This window comes from Aotus nancymaae, unplaced genomic scaffold (genome assembly GCF_030222135.1).
Source record: "Aotus nancymaae isolate 86718 unplaced genomic scaffold, 86718_ANA_hifiasm-v0.15.2.pri h1tg000016l, whole genome shotgun sequence".
Lineage (NCBI taxonomy): Eukaryota > Metazoa > Chordata > Mammalia > Primates > Aotidae > Aotus > Aotus nancymaae.
This window is the reverse complement of record NW_026988428.1, coordinates 2327382-2337605: the sequence shown is the minus strand read 5'-3', so window position 1 is coordinate 2337605 and position 10224 is coordinate 2327382. Positions and strand designations below refer to the sequence as shown.

General features: G+C 43.0%; 1 long non-coding RNA gene across 1 annotated transcript; it reads right to left on the bottom strand.

The window, feature by feature from the left end:
- Nucleotides 1-753: 753 nt before the first annotated feature.
- LOC105728924 (uncharacterized) lies at nt 754-5604 on the bottom strand. The gene is made up of 3 exons (XR_001110157.2): nt 5499-5604; nt 1935-2050; nt 754-975 (listed from the first exon to the last, which is right to left on the bottom strand). It is a non-coding gene; the product is annotated as an uncharacterized LOC105728924 (long non-coding RNA).
- Between the last annotated feature and the right edge of the window lie 4620 nt (nt 5605-10224).

The window sequence follows — 10224 nt, the reverse complement described above, 5'->3', positions numbered from 1 at the left end:
GTGGTATTTTGATGTGTATTTCAGATAATAAATGACTTTTTTTTTTCCTGGTGAGACCAAGTCTTGCTCTGTTGCTCAGGCTGAAGTGCAGTGGCCTGATCTTGGCTCACTGCAACCTCTGCCTCCTGGGTTCAGTGATTCTCCTGCCTCAGCCTCCTGAGTAGCTGTGATTACAGGTGCCCAGCCTAATAAATGACTTTTCATCAAAACTCAGACACTTTTAAGATTGAATGCAATCCTATTATAAAATATACTAGGGCCAGGTGTGGTGGCTCACACCTATAATCCCATCACCACTTTGGGAGGCCAAGGCAGGAGGATCACTTGAGGTCAAGAGTTCGAGACCAGACTGGCCAACATGGTGAAACCCTGTCTCTACTAAAAATACAAAAATTTGTCAGGCTTGGTGGTGCTTGCTTGTAATACCAGCTACTCAGGAGGCTGAGACAAGAGAATCGCATGAGCCCAGGAAGCAGAGGTTGCAGTGAGCCGAGATCATGCCACTGCACTCCAGCCTGGGCAACAGAGCGAGACTCTGTCTCAGAAAACACACATACACACACACACACACACACACGCACACACACACTATGACAAGAGGTATAAACTAGCACTGTCTCAAGTCAACTGGGAAATATGGTTACTGTAATCCTAAAATATTGATGATGTCAATACTGCCTCAGTTGCTATGATGCCCTTCAATTCTAAAATAACTCCATCAGGAAAGTGAAGAAAATCAGAATCCAAACTAGCTCTGGGAAAAAGATACTCAACTTCTTTAATAATGAGGAAAATTAGAAACAAATGAATAATAAGATGCCTTGGAAGGAATTGGAAGACAAGAAGGATAGGATCAGAATGGTTTCAAAACTTGTCCAACTTTTCTAACATGGTGATATCTGTGTTAAAAAAAAAAAAAAAAAAACTTGTCCAACTTGGATTTGAAATTGTAATTCAGTTTTCTGGATGTATCTCCTGAAACAAAAAAGATGAAAACATCATTGTTGAATTGAGGAGAAATGGTGTTACACTAACAAATTTCCATTCTTACACCCAGCAGCGAACACTAGAATACAAAAACAAAAAAACTGATAATAGAATCACTATCCATTCCCTTTTGCCTGAGAGTCACTTTCCCAGCCTCTGCGTGACCCAATGGTGGTTAACGAAACAGGAAAACAACCACCAGGATTCCTCTAGGAAGGTTTTCTCTCAGTTAAAAGGGACATTCAGAAGGAAAGTGTGTAGGCCGAGAGTGGCGGCTCATGCCTGTAATCCTAACACTTTGGGACGTCGAGGAGGGCAGATCACCTGAGATTGGGAGTTTGAGACCAACATGGTGAAACTCTGTCTCTACTAAAAATACAAAAATTAGCCAAGCGTGGTGGTACATGCCTGTAATCCCAGCTACTCAGGAGGCTGAGGCAGGAGAATTGCTTGAACCCAGGAGGCAGAGGTTGTGGTGAGCCAAGATCCCATCATTGCACTCCAGCCTGAGTGACAAGAGCAAAACTCCATCTCAAAAAAAAAAAAAAAAAAAAAAGGCAAGTGTGCTGGAGCTGCCTCTTGCTTCATGTTCTAGCCTTGAAAGTGGCTATGATGGCTGCAGCAGCTATCTTGTAGATGACTCACATGAAGTAACAAATCATGAAAAAGAAACGTCCCTTTGCTAAAGGTAGCAGAGAAGAAAGACCTAGAATAAGAAGAGAGTACTCAAAGCCTCTGATGGCCTTAGTGAGCTGCCAGATCAACCTGACATCACTCAAGAGAATGTTATGAATTAGAAATGAGAGAGAAGCCAGGCACGGTGGCTCACACCTGTAATTCCAGCAATTTGGGAGGCCAAGGCAGGCAGATCACTTGAGGCCAGGAGTTCGAGACCAGCCTGGCCAACCTGGTAAAACTCCATCTTTACTAAAAAATACAAAACCTACCCAGGCGTCGTGGCATGCCTGTAATCCCAGCTACTCCATAGGCTGAGGCAGAAGAATCACTTGAACTCAGGAAGCAGAGGTTGCAACAAGCCAGGATCATTCCATTGCACTCCATCCTGGGTGACAGAAAAAGACTTGTCTCAAAAGAAAAAAAAAAAAGGAAGTGAGACTTTCCTCTGTATACCTTCTGGTACTTTTTGAACTTTGTTCTGTGTGCATAAATTGCTTATTCAAATAAAACTATAATGCCTGAGATTTTGTTTGGTTGATTTTTGGGGGTTTTATTGTTTTTTGGGGGATTTTTTTTTTTAGACAGTCTCGCTCTGTCACCCAGGCTGGAGTTCAGTGGCACAATCTCAGCTTACTGCAATCTCCGCTCCTGGGTTCAAGTGATTATCCAGCCTCAGCCTCCCAAGTAGCTGGGATTACAGGCACGTGCCACCATGCCCGGCTAATTTTTATATTTTTAGTAGAGATGGGGTTTCATCATGTTGACCAGGCTGGTCTCGAACTCCTGACCTCAGGACCTCAGGCCAGACCACGCCTGGCCTAATGCCTGAGATCTTATCAGTCAAATATTTAAACCAAAAATATTTTACATCTACATTTTGTAGTGGAAATATAATTTTTAAAAGCACAGTTTGGCCAGGCGCAGTGGCTCACGCCTGTAATCCCAGCACTTTGGGAGACTGAGGCAGGCAGATCACTTGAGGTCAGGAGTTCAAGACCAGCCTGCCCAGCATGACAAAACCCTGTCTCTACTAAAAATATTAAAAAAAATAAAAATTAGCCAGGCATGGTGGCAGACCATGTCCAGCTGCTCAGCTGCTCAGAAGGCTGAGGTAGGGAGAATTGCTTGAACCCAGGAGGTGGAGGTTGCAGTGAGCCAAGATCATGCCGCTATGCTCCAGCCTGGTTGACAGAGTGACTTCAGCTCAAAAAAAAAAAAAGGCACAGTTTGAGGGCCAGGGCTCACACATGTAATTCCAGCATTTTAGAAGGCTGAGGAGGGAGGATCTCTTAAGCCCAAGAGACCAGACTGTGGAACAAAGTGAGATCTCATCTCTATAAAAACCCAACAAAACAGCTTGGTGAAAAATGTGATAGAATAAAATATATTATAGACGAAAGGAGCCTTCAGTATCAACTCTCACATATTGATTGTCGATGAAGAAAAGAGTTAAACTCTGCAAAATATTTGAAGAGACTTATTCTGAGACAAATATGAGTGACCATGACCAGTGATACAGCCCCAGGAGATCCTGAGAACATGTGCCCAAAGTGGTCAGGCTACAGCTTTTTATTTTACATTTTAGAGAGACATAAGACATCAATCAATACATGTAAGATATACGTTCATTCCCTCCAGAAAGGCGGGACAACTCCACACTGAGTGAAGGTGGATAGGGTGCTTCCAGGTGATGGGTGGAATCAAAGATTTTCTGACTGGCAGTTAGTTGAAAGAGTTTGATATCTGTAGAAGGGAGTGCCTGGGTTAAGATAAGGGATGGGGACCAAGGTTCTTTTTTTTTTTTTTTTTTTTGAGACAGAGTCACCCAGGCTGGAGTGCAGTAGCACAATCTCGGCTCACTGCAACTTCTGCCTACTGTTCAAGTGATTCTCCTGCCTCAGCCTCCCAAGTAGCTGAGACTACAGGTACGCACCACCATGCCAGGCTAATTTTTGTATTTTTAGTAGAGATGAGTTTTCACCATATTGGCCAGGCTGGTCTTGAACTCCCTACCTCATGATCCACCCCCCTCAGCCTACCAAAGTGCTGGGATTACAGGTGTGAGCCACCGCACCCAACCTCAAAAACCAAGGTTATTGCTATGCAGATAAAACCTCCAGGTAGCAGGCTTCAGAGAAAACAGACTGTAAATATTTCTGGGTCTCACTCCATCACCCAGGCTGGAGTGCAATGGTGCAATCTCAGCTCACTGCAGCCTCCACCTCCCAGGCTCAAGTCATCCTCGTACCGCTCAGCCTCTGGAGTAGCTGGGATTACAGGTGCATGCGCCACTATGCCCAGGTAATTTTTGTATTTTTAGTAGAGACAGAGTTTCACCATGTTGTCCAGCCTTGTCTCGACCTCCTGGGCTCAAGCAACCCACCTGCCTCGGCATCCCATAGTGCTGGGATTACACACGTAAGCCACTGCACCAGGCCAGATTGTAAAAATTTTATTTTTTACCTTTTTAAGGTGCAAGACTCTTAGTTAATTCTCTCCTGGTTAAGGAAAAAGATCTGGAAAGGGAAGACAATTCTCTACCGAAAGCAGATTTTCTCCACAAGAGACACCTTTGCAGGCTCATTTCAAAATGTGTCAAAATATATAAACACACATATATATGTGTGTATTATACATATATACACACACATATATATGTGTGTATTATACATATATAATACACACATATATATGTGTGTTTATACATATATACACACACATATATATGTGTGTATTATACATATATACACACACATATATATGTGTGTATTATACATATATACACACATATATATGTGTGTATTATACATATATACACACATATATATGTGTGTATTATACATATATACACACACATATATATGTGTGTATTATACATATATACACACACATATATATGTGTGTATTATACATATATACACACACATATATATGTGTGTATTATACATATATACACACACATATATATGTGTGTATTATACATATATACACACACATATATATGTGTGTATTATACATATATACACACATACGTATGTGTGTATATATACATTTAATTATATAATTATAAATGTTTATATACATATATATGGGTAAAATACTTCAATTTACTTCAGGGCCTGCTGTCTGTCATGTTGTGTCTTACTGCTATAAAAAGCCTGCTTTGTCAGACTTAAGGTCTCTGGTTTAATGTTAATGCTGGTCAGATGTATGTGAATCCCAAAGGGAGGAGAATATAATAAGGCTTGTCTGACCACCTGGTCTCATCACGGCATGAACTAGTGTTTCAGGTAACTTTGGAACGCCCTTGGACGAAGAAGCATTCATTCAGTTGGTTAGGGAGCTTAGAATTTTATTTTTGGTTTACATGGTAAAGCTTAAAGTTGAAGAAATCACTATCCTCAGTCAAGCTGAAGCCTAGGTATCCAGACCTCTTTCACCTAATTTATTTGCAATTAACCCAAAGTCCTAGGCCAGGCACAGTAACTCACACCTGTAATCCCAGTACTTTGGGAGGCGGAAGCAGGGAGGATCACCTGAGGCCAGGAATTCGAGGCTGCATTGAGCTAAGATTGCACCACTGCTCTCCTGCCTGGGTGACAAAGCAAGACCCTGTCTCTAAAAGAAATTTTAAAAGCAAATAACAATGTACTGGTTTATGCTGTATTTATAAAACAACATATCTAGTAAGATTTTCTTAGTTTTAGAACCCAGAAAGCTGTGCCAAATGCTTTGAAAATTGACTTATTTACTATTAGGTTTTTTTTAAATGCTTGCAGCCCAGATACTGCTTTTAATTTTTTTTTTTTTTTTTTTGAAGTATCCATACTTACAGGCTCTGATTAAGTTTCAAAGACTAAGCCTGCCGTGCTTGTCGGTGTACGATTCCCTCCTCTAAGATTCCAGTCATTCCCGTCTCCAGGCATCACTGTGTCGGCAGAGCGCTGTGTGAAAATGGCTGTGATCTTTGTGGGGTTTGTCCGGTTATACCTCACTGGGACACCAGAGGGCGCAAGGAGGGCCAGCACTTGTTTTTCTTTAAATCTCGAATACAAAGTCCATGCAGAGAACAACAAAAGACCCGGAACACAGGGGCCTTGAGACAAAGGGACCCAGGGGAAAAGGCTGCACGCCCTGTTTTACTGAAGTTGAATTTGCTTCTTCACCCTCCTCACCTCCTCACCTCCTCCCCGCCTTAAGAAACTAGAAATAAACGACTTCAGCTGCAAAATAATGAAATATTTGGCTAACAAGGAAAGCCAAACTAGAATATGTTACTCAACATGTAATAGGCTAAGAGGACTATCACAAATGTACAGTTGAGCTATTTGCTTTGCCTAATATTAGTAACTTTAAAGAAAATATTATTTGCTTTTCTGAGTTCAAGAATAATATTTGCACATAGTAGAATATTTTGAAAAGATGGAAAAGCAAAAAGAACAGAGATCAACACACTCTTACCTAGATATAACTGCTTTTAATATTTTCAGCTACTTCTTTCCAGATTTTTTTTTTTTTTTTTTTTTTTTTTGAGACAGAGTCTCACTCTGTCGCCAAGCTGGAGTGCAATGGTGCGACTTCCGCTCACTGCAACCTCCGCCTCCCTGGTTCAAGCGATTCTCCTGCCTCAGTCTCCTAAGTAGCTAGGATTATAGGCACGTGCCACCATGACCCGGTAATTTTTGTATTTTTAGTAGAGACAGGGTTTCACCATGTTAACCAGGCTGGTCTTGAATTCCTAACCTCAGGTGATCTGCCTGCCTCTGCCTCCCAAAGTGCTGGGATTACACCTGTGAGCCACCAGACATGTTCAATACTTACAAACGCATAGAAAAAAAAATGTAATTCTGAGTACTCTCTTGTGCTGGTTCTCTTCTTATTACTAGATCACTAACTTCATTTTATTGATAATTTCTGATGATAAAACTTTGCTGATCACATAATCACAGGCAGGAGAATAAGAAATTTCAAAAACACTACAGGCACCTTTTTTCCTAAGATAGCAGCAACTTGAATTCCAGACCTGAGTCATGCATTTGAAGCAGAAGTTTTACTGTTGCTTTGTGTTTAGAAAACAGGTAAAGACTAAAGAAAAGGTTGGACGAAGTGGCTCAAGCCTGTAATCCCAGAACTTTGAGGTTCCAAGGCGGATCACAAGGTCAGGAATTTGAGACCAGCCTGGCCAAAGTGGTGAAACTCTGTCTTTATTAAAAATTCAAAAATTAGCTGGGCATGATGGCCCGCACCTGTAGTCCCAGCTACTGGGGAGGCTGAGGCATGAGAATTGCTTGAACTTGGGAGGCACCAGTTGCAGTGAGCCAAGATCACACCACTGCACTCTAGCCTGGGCAACAGAATGAGACAGGTCTAAAAAAATACAAAGAAAAGAAGTAGAAACTATTCCATCCCACTCCAAACAGGCTGAAGAATCTGTCCTTTCCAGTAGCCTGAGGACTGAACGCCAAAGGGCCAGAGGAGAGTGTGGGTCACTAGGCCCCTTTGTTCCTGGCACTAGGGCTAGAGCTTGCCTTAAGGCCAACCAGATTAGCAAAGCTATTAACCCAGATAGGTCAGCAGGTGGTCAGCAAGGCAGGAAAAAAGTCAGGAACAGGGAGGGTCACTGATCTCCTCTTGGCCTGGGGCCAATGATGGCAGGCTGGTTCCCTAAAAGAAAAGAAGCCTAGGCCAGCCCAGGAACAGATAACTCTAAGGAAATTGATGGCAAGATCTGAGGCCTGGAAACCTCTGAGGGACACCTAATCACTAAGCCCACAGATTCCTTAATTTACAGCAACAGATAAAGGTGATGTTCTCCGCCACAGGAATTTAGTTAAATCACTGGAGCTGTCTGGCCTCAATTTCCTTGTCTGTATAATGAAAGGATCAAGAAGATCGGTAAGGTTCCTGCCAGTTCCTCGAAGTCTACGATGTTTAATTCTCCCCAGTTGTGCATTATAATGAAAGGTGAAGACATTTCCTGCCTCCTGCTACTCTGGTCCCCTAAGCAGCAGCCCCTCCACCATATACTCTGTCCCACATTGCCACATTTCTCAAATTGCCACATGCTCTGAGCCTTTGTATTAATGTTTCTCTGTTCCCTAAGTGCTAGAAAACATTTCCCCCATTCTTTTTCTAAGTTCATCATCATTCTTTGGAGGCCCAGCTAAAAATAGGTCTTTGACCACACCAGTCCTCCCTTCTCTGTGATCCCATAGTATTTTGCACACATGTCCATCACTTTCTACCTCTGTAGCCTTCATCATCCAGCGCCTCAGTTTCCTCATTGTAAAAAGGAGAAAATTATTATAGCAAACTCATAGGACTTAAATAAGGATTAAATAGTATTAAATAAAATTTATAGTAAATCATTGGTTTGAACTGAGCTCCTACACGAGGCCCAACAGACAAACCAAAATAAAGTCACTCATGCTGGAGTTCCACACCACCAAGCTGAAAATAAGTTGCTTATCCGACCTTGAAGAAATCAGGAGAGGGGTGGAGCCTGGTGGCTCACACCTGTAATCCCAGCACTTTGAGAGGCCAAGGCAGGTGCTGAGCTTGAGCTCAGGAATTCAAGACCAACCTGGGGAACATGGGGAGCCCCTGCCCCCCAACACCACCACCTGTCACCCAGGCTGGAGTGCAATAGCACAATCTCAGCTCATTGCAACCTCGCCTCCCGGATTCAAGCAACTCTCCTGCCTCAACCTCTCAAGTAGCTGTGACTACAGGCATATGCCACCCTACTAATTCTTTGTATTTTAGTAGAGACAAGGTTTCACTGTGTTGCCCAGGCTGGTCTCAAACTCCTGAGCTCAGGCAATCCACTCACCTTGGCCTCCCAAAGTGCTAGGATTACAGGCATGAGCCACCGCACCCAGCCTGTAATTTTACTTTTTTTGTTGTTGTTATTCTTTTACTAGTGATATGTGTCTCCTCCACTAAAATGAAAGCTCCTGTTGATCGGGGTCTTTGTTCATCACTGTATCTCCAGAACCTACACAATGAGTACTCAACCATTCAACTGACTCTTTGATGTCTCACCCCTAACACATTCAAAACTGAAATGCAGATCATCCCCCGCTCCCACCAGGGTCACTACACCACATGCAGGGCTGCCATGGTGCACAATTCCAAGGAGTGCCATCCACAGCACAGTCTATGGATGGTACCTTGCCTCTGTCAAAGCGAACTAAATATAGCCAGAGAAGGACCCCGTACTTCCATATTTGAGTCCTTGTGGACAACCGTAACCTAACTTAATAGGTAGACAAGATTGAAAACCTAATTTAGGAATATGCACCTGCAACAATAGCTGAGTCTTAGCCAATCACAGCAGCCATACTTCAACCACTCCTAGACTGAGTGTTCAAACTGTGTTCAAATAAGGCAAACGCCAACCTGTAACCAATCCAGCTATTTCTGTACCTCACTTCCAATTTCTGTACCTCACTCCCCTTTTTTTGCCTGTAAATTTGTTCTGTCTTCCAGGCATCCCTGGAGTCTCTCTGAATCTGCTGTGATTCTGAAGGCTGCCCAATTCGCAAATAGTTTATTGCTCTTATAAACTACTTTATTTTTTTTAAAAAAATTATTTATTTATATTTATTTTGGGGTTTGTTTGTTTGTTTTGAGACGGAGTCCTACTTTGTTACCCAGGCTGGAGTGCAAGGGTGCGATCTTGGCTCGCTGTAACCTCCACCTCCAGGGTTCAAGTGATTCTCCTGCCTCAGCCTCCTGAGTAGCAGGGATTACAGGTACCTGCCACTGCGTCTGGCTAATTTTTGTATTTTTAGTAGAGACAGCATTTTATCATGTTGGTCAGACTAGTCTCAAACTCCTGATCTCAGGATTTGTCCACCTTGGCCTCCCAAAGTGCTGGGATTACAGGTGTGAGCCACCGCATCCGGCCCTCATTTATATTTATTTTTTTGTTTTAGATGGAGTCTTGCTCTGTTTGCTCAGGCTGGAGTGCAGTAACTGCAACCTCCGCCTCCCGGGTTCAAGCGATTCTCCTGCCTCAGCTTCCAAGTTGCTGGGATTATAGGCATGTGCCACCACGCCCGGCTAATTTTTGTATTTTCAGTAGAGATGGGGTTTCACCTTGTTGGCCAGGCTGCTCTCAAACTCCTGATCTTCCCGCCTCAGCCTCCCAAAGTGCTGGAATTACAGGAATGAACCACCGCACCTGGCCAAACTCCTTTACATTTAATTCAGCTGAAGTTTATCTTTTAACAAGTTCTTCCCAGTTGTGCCCTTCACACGACTGTCAATATGAATGGTACCCTCTGAAGCTGTGCATTACTCTTCTCAACCTCAGTGATGGCAACTCCAGCCTTCCAACTGCTCAGGCCAAAAATTTTGGAGGCATCCTTGACTCCTCTTTTTAACTCATATCACACATTTACTCTACCAAGAAATTCTATTGGCTCAGCCTTGAAAATACATCAGCACTTGGGGCCAGGCACAGTGGTTCAGGCCTGTAATACTAGCACTTTGGGAGGCCAAAGTAGGAGGACCCCTTGAGCCCAGAAGTTCGAGACCAGCCTGAGCAACATT